Source organism: Erpetoichthys calabaricus, chromosome 14, assembly GCF_900747795.2.
Source record: "Erpetoichthys calabaricus chromosome 14, fErpCal1.3, whole genome shotgun sequence".
Lineage (NCBI taxonomy): Eukaryota > Metazoa > Chordata > Cladistia > Polypteriformes > Polypteridae > Erpetoichthys > Erpetoichthys calabaricus.
Window position 1 is genome coordinate 45,385,872 of NC_041407.2, and position 23,532 is coordinate 45,409,403.

The window sequence follows — 23,532 nt, forward strand, 5'->3', positions numbered from 1 at the left end:
AAAAATTTCTGTTAATGGTAGTTAAGGTTAAGAAAACAAATGCAGCATTAGAACTGGTTTCAGCCTAATTTTAGAGAACAAAACATTTGGTTTTGTGATTTTTTTCGGTTTTGACAATTTGATCTTTTTGCCTGCTTTTTGTTCTTTTAATTCTTGTACCTATTTGTCTTTTACCCTTGTCTCTGGACACTCGCACCACCCTAACACCTTGAGTATGTTTCTATATAAGAACAGTATATGAGAGAAAACTGAACTTTCTGGTTCTTCTCTTGCTATCAAAATTTGTACAAAATGTATAACTTTAAATTATCAATAGTTTCTGCATGTATTTTAAAACTGTCATATTTTAACTGCTAATGCCATGTTTTTAAATATCTCACATTTATCATGTCTGTTCTCTTACAAACGTCCTCACAGGTGGCGCAGTGGTAGTGCTGCTGCTTTGCAGTAAGGAGACTGTGGAAGATTGTGGGTTCGCTTCCCGGTTCCTCCCTGTGTGGATAGCACTTTGAGTACTGAGAAAAGCGCTATATGAATGAATTATTAAATGCAGTATTATACTCATGTGGCCAAAATGGCATTGCAGTAGTTGCACTGCTGCCTTATAAACCCAGATTCAAAATCAACACAATCAGCATTTCAGGATATGTGGTGTTTGAATACGTTCTTTGAGTCTAAGAGGGTTTTCTCCAGTTCCTAGAGTTTTTTCCACTACATCCCAAAAACTTTAAATTGGCCTGCTATGTGTACATCTGAATGTGTGCATGAATGCGCTATAGAGTGTACTGGTCTTCCGTCTAGAGATGGTTCTTATCTTATGTCCAATGATATCCTGTAACCCTCCGGCTCTATAGTGGAGTTTACAAAGTGAATGTTTTTTTATAGGGCGGCACGGTGGCGCAGTGGGTAGCGCTGCTGCCTCGCAGTTGGGACACCTGGGGACCTGGGTTCGATTCCCGGGTCCTTCCTGCGTGGAGTTTGCATGTTCTCCTCGTGTCTGTGTGGGTTTCCTCCGGGTGCTCCGGTTTCCTCCCACAGTCCAAAGACATGCAGGTTAGGTGGATTGGCGATTCTAAATTGGCCCTAGTGTGTGCTTGGTGTGTGGGTGTGTTTGTGTGTGTCCTGCGGTGGGTTGGCACCCTGCCCAGGATTGGTTCCCTGCCTTGTGCCCTGTGTTGGCTGGGATTGGCTCCAGCAGACCCCCGTGACCCTGTGTTCGGATTCAGCGGGTTGGAAAATGGATGGATGGATGTTTTTTTATCAACATTTTTTAATTATTATTTCCTAATTTTTTACTACTTGGGAGATCTATAAAACATTTATAACTTTTGGTTTGTGGCTTGAATCTATTTTTTAATGTAAACATTTTTATTTAAATATATTAGGTTATTTTCAAGTTGTTCATTAATTTAGAAAATTATTTTGGTCTTCTTTAGCATCTTTTACATATATACCTGCATGAATTTATTTTTAAATTATTCATGCTTCCATTTCATTCTGAGGGGTTAGAAAAAGATATAGCAGTAGTTCTGTAGTGTATATTGGCCATGGTTCAACTAACAGATATGTGCAATTTTGACCCCTTAAGCAAACTGAAACTCTTTAGTCTTGAAGAGACGTGAGAACCTAATCTGTCTCTTAAAAATTCTGAAAAACAATGATAAAGTTTATTCAATAGAATTTTTCTTTTTGAGAGGTGAAATATTAACTGCTCAAAAAAATTAAAGGAACACTTTGAAAACACATCAGATCTCAATGGGAAAAAAAATCATGCTGGATATCTCTACTGATACGGACTGGATAATGTGTTAGAAATAAAAGGATGCCGCACCATTTGATGTAAATGAAAATTATCAACCTACAGAGGGCTGAATTCAAAGACACCCCGAAAATCAAAGTGAAATGGTGTGGCAGGTTAGTCAATTTTGCCGAAATTTCATTGCAGCAACACAAAATCATACTCAGTAGTTTGTATGGCCCTCTCGTGCTCGTAGATAGATAGATAGATAGATAGATAGATAGATAGATAGATAGATAGATAGATAGATAGATAGATAGATAGATAGATAGATAGATAGATAGATAGATAGATAGATATTTTATTAATCCCAAGGGAAATTCATAAATGTATGCATGCCTGACAACGTTGGGGCTTGCTCCTAATGAGACGATGGATGGTGTCCTAGGGGTTCTCCTCCCAGATCTGGACCAGGGCATCACTGACCTCCTGGACAGTCTGAGGTGCAACCTGGCAGCGTCAGATGGACTGAAACATAATGTCCCAGAGGTGTTTTATTGGATTTAGGTCAGGCGAGTGTGGGGGCCAGTCAATGGTATCAATTCCTTCATCCTCCAGGAACTGCCTGCGTACTCTTGCTACATGGGGCCGGGCATTGTCGTGCACAAGGAGAAACCCAGGACGCACCACACCAGCATAGGGTCTGACAATGGGTCCAAGGATTTCATCCTGATACCTAATGGCAGTTAAGGTGCTGTTGACTAGCCTGTAGAGGTCTGTGCATCCCTCCATGGATATGCCTCCCCAGACCATCACTGATCCACCGCCAAACCAATAATGCTGACTGATGTTACAGGCAACATAATGTTCTCCACGGCTTCTCTAGACCTTTTCACATCTGTCAATTTTGGTATTCTATGGCAAATGTCAATTGAGCCTCACAGTGCCAGGCAGTGAGCACAGGGCCCAATAGAGCATGTCAGGCCCTCAGGCCACCCTCATGAAGTCTGTTTCTGATTGTCTGGTCAGAGACATTCACAGTAGTGGCCTGCTGGAGGTCATTTTGTAGGGCTCTGGCACTGCTCATCCTGTTCCTCCTTGCCCACAGGAGCAGATACCGGTCTTGCTGATGGGTTAAGGACCTTCTACAGCCCTGTCCAGCTCTCCTAGAGTAACTGCCTGTCTCCTGGAATATCCTCCATGCCCTTGAGACTGTGCTGAGAGATACAGCAAACCTTCTGGCAAAGGCACGTATTGATGTGCCATTCTGGAGAAGTTGGACTACCTGTGCAACCTCTGTAGGGTCCAGGTATTGCCTCATGCTACCAGTAGTGACACTGACTGTAGCCAAATGTAAAACTAGTGAAAAAACAGTCAGAAAAGATGAGGAGGAAAAAATGTCAGTGGCCTCCACCTGTTAAACCATTCCTGTTTTGGGGGTCGTCTCATTGTTGCCCCTCTAGTGCACCTGTTGTTAATTTCATTAACACCAAAGCAGCTGAAACTAATTAACAACCCCCTTGTAAGAGCCATGCTACTTAACTGAACAGATCAATATCCCAGAAGTTTCATTGACTTGATGCTGTACTCTGATTAAAAAGTGTTCCTTTAATTTTTTTATGCAGTATATAATCCGAAACAATAGTATGAAGAAAGAAGTGCATTCCAGACTAAAAAAATTTTTTTTTCAGTCTAACAATTGTAGGAAAACAGAGCAAACTACTAAGGTATACAGTTTAGATGGAGACTGTGTAAAAAAACAATCTTTTAGTCAACTCAGTACACTCATGTAACCTTAAGTAAAATGTCTTGTCTTGTCTTACTGTATGTGCCTAATGGAAGATGATGTAGCTATGTAGAACAGTTCATCTAAATTAAAATACTGTGCATTCCTTCTTTCATTAATCACCTGCATAGTCTTAAATTTATTAAATTACTGTCTTAACTATATTTATTATTGTGACAACTTTCCCAAATTGTTTGTTTTTTTGCTAAAAAACTTAATGAGCAAATGCAAACTAAACAAGTCACCTTCAAACATGGGAAGGAATCGAAAGATGCAAATGATGTTTTCACAGAGAGTACAGCTGGCAGTAGTCAAAAAGCGGACAGAAGATGATCGACCATCCTCGAAATGACAGAGTTTGAGAGGCAGGCTTTACAGAAACGCATGATAGAGAGGAAGCGTTGGCCAACACATGGATGTAGAAGAAAGGCATAGGACAGATGTTAGGGTTACATGTAGGGCAAGATATATCAGAAATTTTTTAATTTATTATGTTACCTTCTGGCAACATCACATCATATATAGTGATGTATATGCAAAGCAGAAATTTAAATTGCATGTAAATTGTGTGCACATGGGTTACAGAAATAACTTAAGCACATATAAAATGGTTTATAGTGTGAGGAACGCGTTCTCAGTTTAGTGATGATGAAAGTGGAGTCGTAATGTATTTAGTGCTGTGCCTGATAGTTTTTTTGATTTATATTAATAATGAAGACAAAAATGTAGCCCACAAGATAGTTAAGTCTGCAGCTAACACTAAGCTAGGCTGATTGGTGGACACTGATGGAAACTACCAAAATCACTACAAATTAACTTGTAGAGAATTTAGACTTAGACTGCTATATGTTAGATAAAGTTTAATTTAAATAAAAGTAAAGTTTTATACATAGTAAATGTAAATATTAAAAATTTTTTGAAAGAACATCTAATGAGAAAGACTTTGGAGTACTAATCGACTCATCACTGTATACATCCAGAGAGTGTACAGAAGTGATTTGATCTTTATAGACTAACATTTGTTGAATGATCTTTTGTGAATGACTAAGCAAAATTAAATAAAATCATAATGGATCATATGTAAAACCAAGATCCAGGCCTTTAATGATCTCTTCGGCACAGCCATCAGCATTGTGTCTGTCTGCAGAGAGAATGTCGACCTCGTTGAGAGGTTTCCCTACCTCTACAACAACTTTCATGTCTCTGGTGACTCTTCCTATCAGGTCAATAGAAAGATTAGAACAACATGTGGGGTCATGAGGTCACTAGACAGGGGTGTATGATGTTCCCGATATCTCTGCAAAAAGATGAAGGTCCAAGTCTTTAGAGTTCTGGTGCTTCCTCTTTTGCTACATGTTTGCAAGACATGGACTCTATTCAGTGACCTGAGATGAAGGCTGGACCCCTTGGAGAATGGCTGTCCTTGGCTGTCTCTTTGGAGAAATCTTGGGTACCATTGGTTTGACTTTGTGCTGAACAAGCGGTTGCTCGTGGAGTCCCAAATGAGGCACATTACCTACATTGTGAGGGAGCATCGATTACGGTATTATGGCCATGTGGCGTGATTCGCAAAGGGTGATCCTGCTTACAGGATCCTCATTGTTGTGCAGTCGAACTGCTGGACCAGGCCAAAGACACACCCACGTGACACCTATCTCTGGCAGATAAATGGTCATTTTTGGAGAGTGGAACTGGACTGCGTGTCTGACTAGGGGGTTGCCTAGAGCTGATTCATTGTGAGGTGTGTGTGGCAACACACTCTACCAACGCATGCTCCCCAACCTGACCTGACCTAACCTGACCTGGATCATATGTCCAAGGTCAAACATTAGAGCAGCAGTGGATTCTCTAATTAGGTGAATAAAAATATTCTTGCTATAAGCTGATCACAATATTTGGCAGTTTTCGACATTCAGAGTAACATTTCTAAGAAATTTGCAGGTGAAATAATAGGAATATTTCCATGGATATGATTTCAAAAACTAATCCAAATGATTCAAAAATAAGTACTTTTCACACTAGTCAAGAAACAGAAAATCATTAAAGGTTGTACAGTAGGATGATACAGATGTTCATGACTGAGTCCTCAAGCATAGGTCAAACATGCTCTAGCCCAAATCACATGACTTTTAGCCCATTTGACATGACTTAATCAGCATCTGTTTTTAATTGAACTTCTGCCTTAATTAAGTAAGATGCTATCTCTCATATATATTCCTTTTTTTGAGGTGATCTGGTAATTTATTAATGAGCACACTTGTGGGTATAACACTGAAGTAGCTGCAGCCTTTCGGCATTCCATTGAGTTAGCTTTGCTTGACATTATCATTATTAGGATACAATCAAGGGAAAAAAACTCCACAAAGAAAAGGCAAATTAGTAGCAAAAGACAGAACAGACTGAAGTAATTAAAGCTATGGAAAATTTACAAAAATGTATAGTTTATGTTTACATTTTATTTAACGTTACTTCACTTTCCGAATGCAGAAAAGAAGAAAAAAGGCTAGATATTTAAACAATGAAATTAATTAAAGGTAAAATGTCTCACCTGGTTGTGAAACTACTTGAAATAAAAACCTGCAGCCTCATTAGGCCTCAGGACTGAACTCGAAAGCCTCTGCATTAGCTTCTCTGGGCAAATTAACAGAAAGACTGGTTAATACAAGAATATTGCATCTTGAGTGTACCAGTGGAACATCTGCTATGTAATGATGCATTAAACTGAACTAAATTATAAGATATTGGCAGTTTGAAATAATGGAAAGTGTCAAAGTAAACACAAAGCATTATAACTCATGGTGGCCACTGCCAATAATATTTTTTCCATTGTAGTTTCCTGGGATCCAAGCTACCATGCAGCATTTCGATGATCTACTATTAGCTCCCCATTCGGGTTTATAGTAATGTGTGACTAAAAAAACACTGTTGTTTTTACTTTGGTCTTTCATACTCGTTAATGATATATTATATAATTAAATCACCCTTAACCACACAGAGACATGTTCTGATGAAATAGAAGGCTTATTGGACTGAAAGGTTTTCATACCCTTAACAATTTTTTAATGCATAGAGAAATTACATTTTAACTTTGTTGGCCTATATTTCAAAACAAAAAATGAGTGATTCTGACTGCTGTATGTGCTTATGCACCAAATGTTGGTTTGGAGTATCAGACCTTCGTGGAGTGCATGACTAGAAAGAGTCTTAGCTGGGGATCCCATAGTCGTGCTTGGCATCTTCAACAAACACTTGGATAATGATGGAGACACCCAGAGAAGCGTGATTGGGAGGAATCTAAATCTGATCTAAATCTGAATTGGTGTTTTGTTTTTGAACTTCTTTGTTAGGCATGGTTTTTCCATAATGAACAACATGTTCAAACATAGGGTCACTAATATGTGTACATTGTATCAGAGCACCTTAGGCCAAAGATCTATAATTGATTGCAGCCATATGGTTTAGAAACTCAGCTGGAGAGGTAGGGCTGTCAACTTATCTCCAATTGGTCATTAGATGGGTCAGATTGTAGAAGAGGAGGTGCCACGGACGCATAGGTGCCTCAAAGGATATGGACAGACATGGAAAGCCCAAGTGATATTGAGTGTAAACTGGAAATGTCTGGGAGAGGCCTCTGTCCAGAAGACTTTCAACTACCTTTTTTGGCATCCCGCAGGAGACTGGTGACATAAAGGCTGAATGGACCTTATTCAAAGCCTACTTTGTAAAAGCAGCTACCAAGAGCTGTGCCCAAGAAGCCATATGTGCATCTTGAGATGGCAACTTAAGGACCCAGTGCAGGACATTAGAGGTAAGGGATGCCATCAGGCTGAAGAAGGAGGCGTTCTATGTATTGTTAGCACAGAAGACTCCCAAAACAGCAAAAAGGTATTGACAGGTCAAAATAATAAAGGCTATTCAGTCCCCGTGTGATCACAGTAAGAACTGAGTCTGTATAATCATAAAAACATCAGCAACGTTCACCATGAGTGTGAGACTCCTACAGGGCTGTGCTTTGCCTCCTATCCTGTTTGTGATTATCAAAGTGTAGCCAGGGTGGGGAGGGTGTCCAGTTCGGTGGCTTTAAAATTGAGTCATTGCTTTTTGTAGACAACGTGATCCTGTTGGATTCATTGGGCTGTGAACACCTATACACATTGTGACAGTTTGCGACTGAATGTGAAGTGGCAGGGATGAGAATCAGCACTTCCAAATCTGAGGCTATTGCCTTCAGTAGGAAAATGATTAATTGTCCTCTACGAGTGGAAGGTGAGTTATCTGCCTCACATGGAGGAGTTTAGTTATCTCAGAGTTGTTCCCAATTGAGGGAAAAAGGGATATTGATGAGATCGATGAACAGATCAGTAAAGCGAGTACAGTTATGTGGTTACTATACCAATTTGTAGTAGTGAAGAAGGAGCTGAGCCAGAAGACAAACCTGTTAATCTACATCCCTTCCCTTACCTATGGGTATGAGTGTTGGGTAATCACTGAAAGAATGAGAGCAGGGGTACAAGTAGCTGAAATGAGCATTCTTCACAGGGTGACTAGGCTCTCCTATAGGGATAGGGTTAGAAGCACGGAAAACTGGGAGAGACTTACAGTAGAGTCATTGACCATTAGTATTGAGAGGAGTCTGTTGGGGAGGTTTGGGCATCTGAAACAGATTCCTCTTGGACTTCTCCCAGCAGAGGTATGTAAAGTGCTTTATAAATAAAGTTGACTTGACTTGACTTGACAATCACGGACAGCTGGGTGGAACTCCCAGGTAAGACCCAGGACCCACTGCGAGGAATATAAATTTAAATTTAATCCACTAAGAATGTTTGAGAACACAAAAAACAGAGGAGCAAAATTTGGAGTGTACCAAAGTCAGGAACCAGTGATGGCTCTTGCCTTTGTATGAGTTACTTTCTAATAATGAAAAAGTAAATCTCATTCAGTTTATATATTGGGGTGATACAAAGGTCGCATCCCATAAACATGTGTTTTAGTTCAATGCGAAAATCTAAAGTGGCCCTGTATGCAATGGTGAGTGTAAGTGGGTATGTGTGTGAGTGTGTCCTCCAGTACACTGGCAGTCCTCCCAGAGTAGGTTTATGTCCTGCAATGGATGTTTTGAGTTAGGCTCCTGTGACCGTGTCCCTGAAATGGATAAACAGATTACAGTTAATATATGAACAGATGTAACTCTATGCCTTAGTCCAGTACTTTTGAAACAATATTATAGAAGGTAGACAATAGTTGGTAGTGCTCCTGTCTTTTATATGTTTGACTTTAAACCTGTTAATGGTTTGAGATGCTATCTCTGAGGAGTTTGCATGTTATCCTATTGTTCACATGGGCTTCCTCCTGGCCCCCAAAACAAGCAGGAAAGTTAATACATTCACATGAATTCTCATTTATATCTCACATATATTCTGATATTTCTAAATTTTGTTTCATTTACCAGATTTAACTAAATCAGGACAAAACCTATACAGTATCTTTTATTGATCTATCCAAATACATTTAAACAGATTTATGTGTTTGTGAATGTAAATGTTGCATGGACTTGAATATTCCTTTTACTGCTATAAATATACAAGAAAATTACTATACAAGAATAGACGGAAACTGAACCAAATTAGTGGTTCTAAATTCTCCCAAGTTTAACAATGGCTAACTGTAAGTATGGATTCAGTGTATGCATACTGGTCACTAAATTGTTCAAGGGCTGTATTTTGCACAGTTTATATGCAGTGTTGGCCACATATACCTTACCACTGGTTGTTCTCTTGTTTTGGTGTGATATCACTTTTGGACACTGTTATTGAGTTAATTTGCAATTTGCAGTTCTTGTGTGTGTATGTATTTATGTGTTGGTAAAATTGCTGCTTTCATATGTTGCAGATAACTGTGGATTCCCATGCTCCTGAGTACAAAGCTCAAGGTGCTTCACAGAGTCTCATAAAGAAACTTCAGGTATATGTAACATTGGAGACAGCTATTTCCTGAATATACAAATGCATTAAATAGAATATAAGACAATAAACCACAGTAAAATACTAGATTCAATACTAAAAGAAAATGTAGCAAATAACATAATTTGTGATATAACAAACACACAAATTATGCTGAGCATCTGGACAGAGAGGAAGACTGAAAGAGGAGGCAGAGTGTTAGGTTAAGTTATACACCTTCCTGAGCAGATGAGTTTTAAGTTGTTTTTTAAAAGAATGAATTGAGTCAGCTGATCTAATTAAATTCAGTAGGTCATTCCAAAATGTAGCCGCTATACAGCTAAAGTCTCTGTCACCCACAGAGAGCAGGTTAGTGTGGGGCACAACAAGATTGCCAGAATCAGAGGACATTAGTGGGCGAACAGGAGCATAGTGATGGAGAAGGTCACTGGTGTAGTCCAATGCAAGGTCATTTAAAGGTTTTGTAGGTTAATAATAGAATTTTATATTCAACCCTGTAAGACACAGGGAGCCAGGGGAGGTGAAGCAGGATGGGTGTTATGTGCTTGCTGTTGCTGGTTCATGTTAGGACTCTTGAAGCAGAGTTTTGAATCAACTGGAGCTGTGATAAAGGATGAGAAGTGCACCTGCCAGTATAGGGTGTTACGATAATTGATACGGGATGTGATAAAAGCATGGACAAGTTTCTCAGCATTTGAAAAGGAGATGAATGAGCAAACATGGGATATGTTACAAGGTGAAAGTAGGAAAGTTTGTTAATGTGGTTTATGCGGGTGGAATAAGAAAGGAAGGAACAAAAAATGACACCAAGATCCCTTGCTTAGAAGAAGGTCTGATGAGATCACCATCAAGAGTGACTGAGATGGAGCTCATTTTCTTAAGTTAAGCCAATTTGCAGGAGTTTAGTTTTATTGCAATTAAATGTTTAAGAGTTCTGTTTCATTCAGGTTTTAATTTCACTCACGCAAATTGTGAGCTGAGAAAGCCCTGATGATGTTTCACTTTTAACAGAGTTGAGTATCATCTACGTAAAAATGATAATCCAGTCTAAAGGTACAAATAATATGCATATAAACACAGAAGAGTAGAAGGCCGAGGACAGAGCTCTGAGGAACCCCTTGTGTGACTGGCGCTGAGCTGGATCTACTGTTGCCAAGACTAACAAACACTTGCCTGTCAGTCAGATAGGACTTAAACCTCTGGAGGGAAGTGACAGACATGTTCTCCATTCTGGACAGTAGAATGTCATGTCTGACACTGTCAAAAAGAAGAACTGAATTTGCATTGATGAGTGCAAATCAGAAATAGATGTGTTTCTCACCAACAAAAAGAGAGTCTCCAATGAAATTTCAGATGTTCAGTCTTGAGATAAGGCAGACATAATTAGCAGGGTGAAGGTTTCTAGAAACAAGTTGACAATTAAGTTACTGGGAATAAAGAACCCACTGCTGTACTAAGATACACATAAAGCTGAAAGAAGTGAAATGCAATCAATAGCCCCTGAAGAGAGCATCACCAAGAAGTAAATAATCACAGCAGTACTGTTGAACTGGAGACCATTAAGCAAATTATCCAAAGACACCTTAAAATGGCCTACAGGTGCGCTCTATGAAATCCATTGCACTCACTTTGCCATCAAGATTCCATCTCACGCACAAGAAGCAACTAACATTCCTGGTACCAATGGTATTATAGTAAAAAGTAAGTTCCCATGCCTTTAAAATTTTTCTAAAAGAATAGATACCCCTGCAGTTAAAGCTAGTGGCACATTATATTTACATTTATATTTATATTCAGGCAGCAGACACTTTTATCCAAAGTGACTTACAAAAGAAGTCAACATAATTGAGTAAACATGGAACTATTTAGGAACAGGTGCTATAAAACAAGGTTACAGAACTGATCACCAAAAATAAAGAGCTCTAAACTAAACAGAGAACAAAATTAGTTAATCTTTCCTTAGTTACAACAACCTATCAAAGCTGACGTTCACAGAACAAGAGAGTCTTCAAACTCTTCAAAACAAATTGAGTGAATCGGCAGTTTGGATGAAGGTTAGTGGCTTGTTCCATCAGCTGAGAGCTACACATACAAAGAGTCTGGATTGACATTTGATGCCACGCAGAGATGGTATCACAAGATGCTTTCACTAGCATGCCTGAATGATCAAGAAGCAATGGACCTCACAAGTGTCTCCGATTGCATAGGTGCCTACCCAGTGACTGCTCTGTAAGTAAGCATTAAAGATTTGAACATAACATGTGCTGCTACAAAGAGTCAGTGCAGTAGCCTAAAAAGAGAAGTGACATGTGTCTGTCTTGGCTAATTTAATATAAGACATGCCATTGAATTTTGAATCATCTACAGTGGCTTGGGAGCACAGGCAAGCATTCCTGCCAGTAGACAGCTACAGTAGTCCAGATGTGACAAGACCAAAGTTTGGATCAGGAGTTGTTCTGTATACTTCTCAGACACATTCGGATCTTGCTGATGTTATACCAAATGAATCTGCAAGATAAAGAGACAGTTGCAATGTGGTCATTGAAGGATAGCTGGTCATCTATCACCATCGCAAGGTTGCGTACTGATTTGGCAGCTGTTAATGATAATAACGCAATGGAGATGGCTGGGAGAATAAGTAGCTCTGTCTTTGCTGGAATGAGCTAAAAATGTTGCTCTTTCATCCAGATTTAGATATTAGTGAGACAGGCTGAGATTCTAGCTGATAACATATTGTTCTCCAGAGGAAACAACAGGTACCACTGTGCATTGTCGCCATAGCACTAATATCAGAAACTGAAGGGACTAGATTAGGGGTGGGCAAAGTCATTCCTGGAAGGCTGCAGTGGCTGCGGGTTTTTGTTCCAACCCAGTTGCTTAATTAGAAAACAATCCTTGCCAATAACTACATTTCATGGCTTATTAGTGCTTTAACTCTGCTATGTCAAGTCATTCTCATATCCTAGATTTTTTTTCCATTCTAAGGATATCATCCAAATGCTTTGAAGTGTAAAATGGATGGGTAATTCTCAATCCTTCACTTTTTTCTCTTCTCTTTCCTTCCAAGTATTTAATTAAACCAAATAGTGCACGATAAATACACACAGGCGTAAAAGGTAACAAGCAAAATGGATAACTGCTGGTTTCTTTTGTCATTTGCATCTTATTGCTAATAAGGAGCAATTAAAAACCGAGAATGCAGCTGTTTAAGACTTAAATAAGCACTAATGGTTCAAAATCTTAATGAGGGAGGCAACTAAAATGAAGCAGAAGTGTTTCTAGAGCAATAAGTGCTTCTTATTAAGCAATTGGGTTAGAACAAAAACCTGCAGCCACTGCGGCCCTCCAGGAATGACTTTGCCCACCCCTGGACTAGATGATAGAGCCTAGACAGACAGTGTACACAGAATAAAAGAGAGGACCAAGCACCGATCCTTGGGCACTCTCATGCCAAATTCAGAGAGGGTGGCAAGTAGAATCTAATAGTTGATCTGACTGATGACATGTTAGTAGTTCTTGCTAATCGTAATATGTTAATCACAGTCAGTAGAGCTGTCCAAGTGGAATGGCCCATTTTGTAACTGGACTGGTTAGGATCAAGGAATCTGTTCTGCAGAAATAAAGAAAAGACTTGGTCAGAGACAGCATATTCAGGTGTTTTGGATAGAAAGAAGACTTCTAGTTCTATTTGGGGTTGATGTCAAACTTGACCATCTCTGCTGCTGACGTTGTTACCTGTGGAAGTCAGATTACACTACTACAAGGTGCAGGAAATGAGTCTGTGATGACTTTTCTAGCACATTTTCACATTTCCAAATTATCTTCAGCTCCTGCTTTTTTCTGACAGCCAATAATGTGGTACCCGACAGAGCCACTGCTGTATAAATGCTTTCTTGGTATGTCGAATTCAACCACAATTTTGCCCCTTTTTCATTTGTCCATTCTGTCATGATACGTAAAACACAACACACCAGACAGACAATCCCCTCTGCTGTTTGCAAGGTCCAAAACAGCTAGCTGCATTATATGTATTGTACTTCTGGGTGAAGTTCTCATCTCTTACACACACAGAACTCATCCCTACAACTGAAGACAATATCAAACAGGTCTAACTGGCAACCAGCAGACAGGCAGAACTGTTAGTCAGACTACACGACTGGGAGATATAGGAGCGTGCCACAACTACCTTCAACTCACTAAGATTAGTTAAATGAAGTTTGCAACTAAAAATTGCTGGTAAAATAGCATAAAGTGAGAGGGCTTTGAGGAAGTTTCTGATTATCACTATTATTTAAAGGGAGACGAGACTTGATGTGGATAGTATGAAGTCATCATTTATTTATACTATATATTTAGATGAATCACTGCCAATGGAATTCTATCTCCTTCTCATGGACATCTTCCAAGATCATACAATGGCTTCCATATAATTCACATGTGTAAATTACATTGTTTTTACATATATAAAATACAAGAAAACTGTTGAGACCAGAATTTTTTTAATACATAGCCTTCAAAACATAATAAAAGGATCTGGGGTAATCAACCACAAGACCTTCTTAAAAGTGATGCAAACAGCACTTTGGCTGAGACTTCAATCAGGATACTGAAGATATGGCATGAAAGCACGCATGCAACAGTGGCTCTGATAAACTAATCAGCCAAAGCCTGGTGCACTATGTTAGATTGGCCAGCCAAAATATCCTGAATACCAAATGTTCCGTTCTACCTCCTTCATCATGAAGACACTCTGTAATAATGTTAACAAAGTTGTCATTGTCTGTGTATTCTCAGCACATTGTGGGTGCCTTTTTCAGTTCATACAAAGTCATGGGTCCAGCCCTGAACCTGGAAATGTTGCAAATACTTTATTGCCAACTGAGGGTGCTTCATCACCTGAATAATATATCCATCAATAAGCAAGGATCACTGCTAAAAAATGGTTTTGGGGACAGTAAACTTTTAGTAAACCATCAAAGGGGTGAAAAGCAAAGTGCCATCTTTGACCCAATCTCATTTGTCACATATTTGGTCATTCAGCCATTTAAAGACCCACAAACAGCAACTCTCAAGGAAAATGGTCATACACAATTAAAGTGATCATTGAGTGTGACTCATTTAAAGTTATCTTGGTGTCTAGTTACACTTTGTTTTGCTTGCTAGTGGTTGTTTAGTATAGATAATAAGTATTGGTGCCTTATCACACATCACTATATTTCCATCAGAAGAATGCAGTTTGTTAGCAACTGTATTAAAGCTGTGATTGATTTCAGCTTTTTTTGCTCATTTATTATTATGAAAATGTCATGTTGTGCCTCTTTGTATCTAGTACTGGCTGCTGAAGTGTGACATTTTCTGCATATCTGTTTGTTAAAGCCACACACTCATTTGCACTCATACAAGTGCAGTGGTGTACTCATATGTTCTTCTCGAGTGATCTAAAATCAGGTACAGGAATTATCTACATGTCAGAAGAAACAGAGCCTGGTGCACTGCCCACTGGAGCAATGCTACAAAGCAGTGGAAAGGTGACAATACTCCTTTACTCAGCTTATTAGGAGACTTCTGTTTCCTATCCTTTTTATCAGAGTTCATTAGAAATCTACTGCTGACCTAATTGTGCTTAGAAACATCCTGCCAGGCATCCCATGTTTACTTCAGTCTTGTACTATTAACTTGCATGCATTTTCATTTTCAGAAGGAGTTGTGAAGAGTGAATTGCCTGTGAAATAACGGGAGGAATATAGCTTTTTAAGAGATAAAAAAGCACTTCAGCAGCACCCAACATGGTTAAATGTCTAAACAGAATGCAACTTCAGGGCCTCCCTGCTGGTGTGGGTTCAACCTTCTCAAACAAAAGGTTTACTATCTGTTGTTATGTGTGTTCTTTTCCTTTGCATCTCCTGATTTCTATTTTTCTCTTTGTCTTTCTCTTTCTCCACTCTTATACAGTTGAAGGTCACGCAGATCTGATGCAGTGATTTGTAAGACATCAGCAGTCACGGTTGATGCAGAGCAGTGGTCCTTGAAGAAACAGTGAGTAAGGTAATACAAGCAGAGTGCACATGCTTGTCAGACATTTGTGCACCCTCACTGAAATATGCACACGACTCAAATGCAACTCTGTCTTTGTACACTCTCTCCTTGATCACGTTATGACATGTGTGGGACTGGGAAACAGCAGAGTCACTAAGCAACTGCAGCTCATATTCTGCGTGACAGCAGCCCACAGACTACACATCCATCTATACTCTCCAGCCTGTTGTCTTTCTTCATTTTTGTACTTTTTCAAAGCCTTCATATAACAAAGTAAGGGTGATGGAATACCTGTAGTCCCTCAATATATCCAAAGTACTGTCTAGTTTGTTAAATGGGACCTCAATTGCAACAATTTCACCTTGTACTCTGCAATGTAACTGGGATGGAGTGTCTAGTAATGCTTTTATACTGTGTGTTCCCAATTTGCCATTTCTGTATGACTTAAATAGGGCATTGTCCCCTAACCCTAACTGAGTCCAGTTCAAGCGGCCTCAAAAACCATAGTACAGCACTAATTTGATGCTTATATTTAAATATGTGTTTTTATTTTGACAAAATTTCACATGTAAGTATTTTTATTGTTTGTTTTAGCCTAACTGTATTCTATGAAACAGTCTATCTTTACTATCATTGACAGGAATGGGAACATTTGTCCTAGACTCTTGGCTGGTGGATGTGGTGGGGTTTAAGAACCCAGAATAACCTGTGCACAATTCATTATTTTTATAATGGTAACACCAGTAACAATATCTGATGATTTGACAACAGCCATTAAGTATCAACTGCAAAATCTGAAGGTGTTATTAAACTGTGACACTTTTAAAGAAGCTTCAAAGATTTTATCCAGATGTGTGTATTTTTTGTGTGTTAGCCAGGGCAGGGTGTTATTTTAATAAACTGAAACTGATTAAAAATGGCATGCGCTAAATGATGTACCAAGACTAAAGAGTTGTGAGATCCTGTCCATCGAATGGGAGCTTGTGTGTTAAGTGAATTTCATGGGTGTTATTAATGACTTCAAAACTGTGAATGCTTGGAGATGGATTCTGTAGAAATTAGTGGAGTAAGACCAGTTATTAACTTTATTTGTTTTACATGAAGTTAAAAATATATTTTCTTCTATTTATTTTGCAGTGTTACAAAATGCAAGTATGTACTGATAATCTTTTGCCTTTGGCTGGAAATGCTACAAAATACACAATGATAATGTCCTCCTAGTCACAGTTTTGATAAATGGTAAAGAGGCTGTGGTGGGGCCCATTAGGACAGCTCTTTCCTGGGCCTGGCCATTTATAACGGCATACCTAATAAGGACTGGATGATACCCACTTTACAGTTACAATAACATGGAATGACTGGGATTCTGGGACTTGGTTCCAGTCTGTGGGTTTTCTGTCTGAGGACATTCTTATTCACTCATTAGTTTTAATTTGCCTAGTTAAAGTCCTGGAGTCTAATTGATGACCTGCTTTTCTACTGTGCCAAGCAAAAAAAGAAACATTGATTTGATGCTGTTTGGAATTTGATTGGGCCTCCTGTTGCTCTACATTAATATTTGGGTGAGGGTTGTCCATGTACATGTATTTGTACCCAGTGCTGCAGATTTTCATTTCAGCTGTTTGTTTAATTATATGGGAGCTACTGTAATTATACTGTTATTTATCTTGCCAAAAATATCTAGCAATTTCTATAGAGGCCAGTTGTATCTAAGAAGTTCAATCACTTCTGCTGAAGTTTACCTATCACGATTTTTATCTTCTAGTATGCTTTTCTAAATATTTTAAAGCAGCTGTCCTGTTAATGAAAACAAGCAGGTGCTAATGGAATTAAAACAGGTGGTACCAGTTCACACCTGTGTCCCCTCAAAGAAAGGAAAATCCAAAGAAACAGAAAACATAAAATTAAAAACTATCCTTTATCAAGAAACATAAAGAGGCTTCTATGCCCCATATGCAAAGACAAAAATACATAAATTTGCATACCACATAAGGCAGACACGACAATAGATATGCAATATCTAAAATGCTGGAAATTGGCATTCATTTAAAAAGCTGTTTAATGTTAAATCAGCAGTGTGGTAATCTTATAGAATCCAAGTTTGGAAAGCCCTTTACTAGCTGATAGAACGCCTGTGTTTCCCAAATGAGGTATTTAGCAAAAATGTCTGTAATTGGAAACAAGTTACATGATAATACACCTAAATTTAAAACATTCAAAAGCATTACAGACAGAGTTAACCTTTTATTATTTTTCTATAATCATTTCTTGTAGTGTACATGCTCTTGAAGAACTTGCAGCACTTTATACACAAACACCTACAGTATACGACTCTTAATAGTGATGAGTAACTGTTTGCTTAAAATACATGAATGTTAGCAAGTTAGATACTCAAAAGAGCGTCTTATGAGCAAATTTTCACGGGTAAAATCGGTGTTTGCAGTCTGTGCTCACTTTTCTCTGGGTGTATACATTTACATTTATTTGCTTAGCAGATGATTTTATCTAAAGCAACTTACAAAAGAGGTTAACAATCGAGTAACATTAGGCTAGGGCCTGTTTGTTCAGTAAGTGTAATAGGACAGGTACAAAAGTTGATTGCCATAAGTAAAAAGATTGAATAACTCACAAATTTACAACCATAGTTTACAATCAATAAAGCAGTTAAACTTAACCAAATTAAACAAGAATATAAAAATATCACAGAGCAAAGTTTTGTTTTTTTCTTCATCAATTTGACACATTTGACACAATTTGACAGATATTCACAAAACACCTTTTAAACACATTGACAGAGTCAGGACTACGGATGGAGGTGGGCAGCCCGTTTCATCAACTAGGAACCACACAAGAAAAGAGTCTGGACTGAGACTTGATGCCACGTAGAGGTGGCATCACTACAGCAGCTGTTCAACGGCAGACCTGAGTGGGTGAGAAGGAGTTTAGCACTTCACCATAGTCTCCATGTACTCAGGTGCTGACCCATTGACTACACTGTAGGCAAGAATCAGGAATTTGAACTTAATGCCTGCTTCTACAGGGAGCCATGGTAGCAACCTGAAGAGATGAGTGATGTGTGCCCGTCTTGGCTGGTTAAACATAAGGCAGGCTGCTGCATTCTGGACCATCTGCAGAGGCTTGATAGCACGTGTAGGTACTCCTGCCAGAAGTGAGTTGCAGTAGTCCAGAAGTGACAAGTCCAAAGCCCGGGCCAGACTTTGTGCTTCATATTCCATCAGATAAGGTCTGACCTTGCAGATGTTGTACAGTGTGAACCTGCATGAACGAGAAACAGTAGAGATGTGGTCAGGAAAAGACAGCTACTCATCAATCACCACCCCAAGGTTGCGAACTAAGGTGGTGTTAGCGACAGTGGGACTAGCTGTACGGAGGTGGGAAGCTGAACACACTGGCTGGCCGGGATCACAAGAAGCTCGGTTTTTGCCAGGTTGAGCTGTAGGTGGTGGTCCTGTACTTCATTACTGTACTCCGTTAGCTGCTTTGACGCACGACGGCATCGAAATAACTGACTTGGAGGGCATCACTACCATGCACAATTATCAGAGATTGTTGTGCAATTACGATAAAGAGACACACCAAGAAGGGACACGCTGTTACAGGAACACTTACTAATGCAAACCTGCTAAGTCAAAGATTTAACGAAAGGTCCTTATTTGTCTATTTTTGTATCTATCTTTATGTCACTGACGTAGTCAGATATGATCAAACTAATTTAGAACTAAAGGAAGCCGCTCTTTGAAGCCAGCTGCTGGAGGTCCACGAATGAACCTCCCCCACTGCAAATAACTCAAACCACCACCCCTCCCCCTCCCCGAACTAATCGTAAGCGGCAAAAGCTTTAAAATAGATTCTGAGAAAAAAGAAGAAGTGTGACAGGAGCAGCGAAGAGCATCCGCTTGCGGCGACTGAACGCTGGGGAGAGAAAGAGATAGACAGAGAGAGCGCGACAGAGAAACGGCGATCCTCTGAGCGGCACCAGAGGCAGAGTGGCTACTCTTGCTCTCGTGGACCCGCATCGGTTAAGCAGAAGAAGAAGGGGATTATCCAAGTGCAGAGTCTGTTAACACTACGGGCACTGAAGGTAAAACAGACTTTTCCTCTTGCTTGGCCTTAATGTATTTGTTGAGTTTTGTTTTGCTCTGTTGGCAGTACGCAGGTGGCATACTGCTGCCAGTTTAGGTTTCTCCGTTAGACGTTGATGAGTGATTGTATTTTTGCCATTGGCTGCACACGACTGCAACTGCCATCCTCCAGGACGCAAGGCTATCATGGTATTCGCCTAGAAGCCTTCCGCAGAATAAGTTATTCCTGCGATTACCAAAATGGATTAAGGGAAATAAACGGGAGAGGATTTTGTTGATGTGCAACAGAGCACGTTTGATTTTGAACGTGCCGGCGTGGATTAAAACTAGAGAAAGTAAGAGGGGATTCTGGGTGGCATGCAGCTCTGTGCAGTTCTGTGCCCAGGGCACTTCAGCATTGGCATCCCCTGGCCTCCGATAAATCAAATTAAATGGGTACATCGTATGATTATGTATACGTTATTTAAATGTTGGTAAAGTGTTTCACTCTCTCTCAATGAAAGTGTAATGACAAGAAAGCACATTCTGATTAAGTTTCAATTCAAATAGGATGCAATATAAAAAACACAGGGGTCTCGGTGCAAAGTTTATAATAGCAAAATGAGGAACTATGCTAAAGGTACAAAAATGGGACTAAATTAACCCCTGTCATTTAGGAGGCTAAAGAGTGGAGAAACAGGTAACCCCTCTAGATGATATATTTAGTAAATGCCCACACACTAGAACCATTGAAGCTCCATTCAAACAACATGCATTATATGCTCTGCATGCAAGAGGTACAGGAACAGGGAAAGAACACGCATAACTCCAGTGATCAAATATTATTTTATAAAGCACCTTTTCTGTTAAACAGTACCACACAGCTCTGTTAACATGTCAAAACTGATCAGTGCCACATACTGGGAGAGAATATTTCCTGTGTAGAGTGGCCAGGAATTCATTTTATTCTTCTAAAGTGCACTTCCTAGTTATTCACTTCGGAGAACTGTACAAACTGTAAACTTCAAACAGATTACACATATTGCAAGATAAGAGAATTTAAAAAGAGTACTTCTGTGAAGCCCTAAAACAGACTCTGTATACTCAACATATGTTTGTGGATATGAAATGTATAATATTTAATCCAAATCATCTAGCAAAGATCAATAGAAAAAAAACATCAATTTCAAATGTAAAATACTTTATTTCTAATGTTTAATCAAATCATGAGGCAAAGAAATGTAGAAATTGTGATCTCCATATGTGCTTATTGCACTACAAAATCTTAAGGAGCTAGGTGCCATCCCAAAAGCTTCAAGCACAAGGTGGGTACAAACTCCGAACAGGTCACCAATCCATCAAAGAGCTTACTTCCTCACTCATTGATACTGAGATGAATTTAAAGTTGCCATCTAAACTGAACATCTTTGGGGTGGAGAGAAAAATAAAAATACAAATTGATGTGAATCTTGGAGAAAGCAAGCATGTGTGATAGTCAGGCCACACGATTGCTGGTTGGCTAGGCAGTCAATAGCAATGGAGGTAATTGTCTTGGCTGAAGTGGTTTTATGCAATAGTCTGAATCTGGAATTTCCCATGCACTTCGAGGTCCTGTTTTGCAGCGAGGGAGGGTTACTTGGTTGAAGCAGCAGTGGCATCAAAATAAAACATCTTAACTTAATATGAAAGAGAAAGGGGTGGATAGTAAGAGTTAGTCACCATTTTAGCTACAGTGGCAGGTTAGAGCAACTGAGCTATAAGTACTGATAAAATAATGTAACATGGCCAGTCACTAAAGCACTTGTAATGAGAGTGAGTACGGCATCATTGATCGGCCCTTCTTATGCGGACAATCAATGTGAAGGTTCCATGCTCTGGAAACTGCAGGATGAGAATAACATTGTTGAGTATTTTAATGGGTCTAGAGTTGAAATTAAACCCCAGGAGTAACTGAATTTTAAAGTCACTATCATTTGAAATAGCAGTAATGAATATTCCAATAGAGGAAGCTTTGTACTGTAATTGTTAATTTGAGTTGCCTCAAAGGTCAGGAGATTTAGTCCAGTCCCGGCCCAGTCACATTTGTGTGGAGTGTGCACACTCCCCTCAAGCCTGTAAGAGTTTTCTTAACACATCTTAAAGACATACATTTTAGGTTATTCAGTGACTCTTCTGTACTAACAGAGTGCAAGCGTATTGTCAGTGCGGCTTGTAGTGCACTTTGTGCCCCATCCTGTGATAGTTCCTGCCTTGTGATAGTTCTGTAATTAGTGAGTGGTGTAATCTGTTCTTGCATTTTGCCTTGTGGTTTGTACTATTGAATTATATTTTGTGACAATGTTAGATTGGTCATTTTGCTCTGTGAAGAGGATTACTTGTGTTCTGTTGCGTATTGTATTTACTGTACCCCATTTTTTTGACACCCATTGCACAGCCAGCCTATCTGGAAAGGGGTTTCTCTCTGAATTGCCTTTCCCAAGATTTCTTTCATTTTTTCTCAACAAGGATTTTTTTGGAGACTGGGGGTCTGTCAAGCAACAGGGCCTGTATGTCTTTTCTTAGATTAGAATTTTAATTCCCTTTTCTCTTTAAATGCAGAGAGTTAATTGTCTTAATCAAAGTTATTTCTGCTAAAACATTGAACTCGATAGAAATTTCCCTTAAGACAGCTTCACTCACTTTCTAGTTTCTTTATGTACTATGGAGATAAAATGAAAGAAGCATTTCACAACTGTCTAATAGGTTCAACAATAATTTAATCTCAAATGGTGCCAGGTGTAGAACCTTAGAGTTAGATTCACGGGCAAGGAATGAAAATCAACTTTAGACCAAAAACATTCTGCTTTAGTCTACATAAGGCATGGTATAATTAAGCTCAGAATTATACATCAAATGCAGTTCTGTTAGCTGAGATTTTCAAAAGTATATCCTGGACTAGAGTAGATGTTTTTAAGCATATGGCACTTTTGGCCACCTTGCTGAGGTACAGTTTTCACATACTTATCAGACATCTTTTAGATCATCCTTAATTCTCATTCTTAAAAACCCTGTTTTCCATGAATATCATATGATCACTGTGTCATAATGGTGCACATTAGACTGTTGTTCTTGCTCACTGTATTATTCTGCTTGAATAGAAGAATTCTGACCCTCCAATAATAGTACAAATGGAAAATAATGCTCTGTACTACTGAAAATCAGAGATACCTTGCACAAAACAATTCAAACATTTTCATTATATAGTAGATCAGCCCCAATGTAAATACCATTTCCAACTAGCACCCTTGGAGGTAATCAGAGTTCTTTTCACTATACTCTCCTCCACTTTTGCTCTTGCAGTTTTGGATGTGGAACTCTAAGTAACTCTGTTTGATTTACTGAATTATATAGTTTGTCATAGTACTAGGGTGTTGTACAGTGTTAGCCATTATGAATGTAGAGAAAAGCCAAGCAAAATGACACCTTTTATTGGCTAACTAAAATTTAGTTAGCCAATAAAAGGTGTCATTTGCCAATAAAAGGTGTCATTTTGCTTGGCTTTTCTCTATAGTTTGTCATACTGATACTTTAAAATAAATAAAGGGAACATGTTAAACTGTCAATTTTTAAATTATATGAATTGTTTATTATAAAACACACTAAACATCATTTTGTAAATATTAGGGGTGAAATAAATTAAGTCCTGTATTTTCTGCTGTGAGTATGTCACACTGCATTGTCAGTCATTATCCATCCATCCATTATCCAACCCGCTGAATCCGAACACAGGGTCACGGGGGTCTGCTGGAGCCAATCCCAGCCAACACAGGGCACAAGGCAGGAACCAATCCCGGGCAGGGTGTCAGCCCACTACAGCACTGTGCATTGTCTTTCTCCATTATATGACTAGTAAGATTTTGTATTCACAATGGCACATTCTAAGTTAAGTTC

General features: G+C 39.1%; 1 protein-coding gene across 5 annotated transcripts in view; it reads left to right on the plus strand.

Moving 5' to 3' along the window:
- The window catches only part of fam49al (family with sequence similarity 49 member A, like), a 106,087-nt gene that overhangs the window by 37,895 nt on the left and 44,660 nt on the right, over nt 1-23,532 (plus strand). For 2 of the 5 annotated variants that reach the window (XM_028818640.2, XM_028818639.2), the window contains exon 2: nt 15,437-15,529. The gene's annotated coding sequence lies outside the window, so the exon portion shown is untranslated. Of the gene's footprint in view, nt 1-15,436; nt 15,530-19,413; nt 19,623-23,532 lie in introns of those variants that run through there. The other 3 variants (XM_028818641.2, XM_028818638.2, XM_051936345.1) reach the window with 2 other exon arrangements.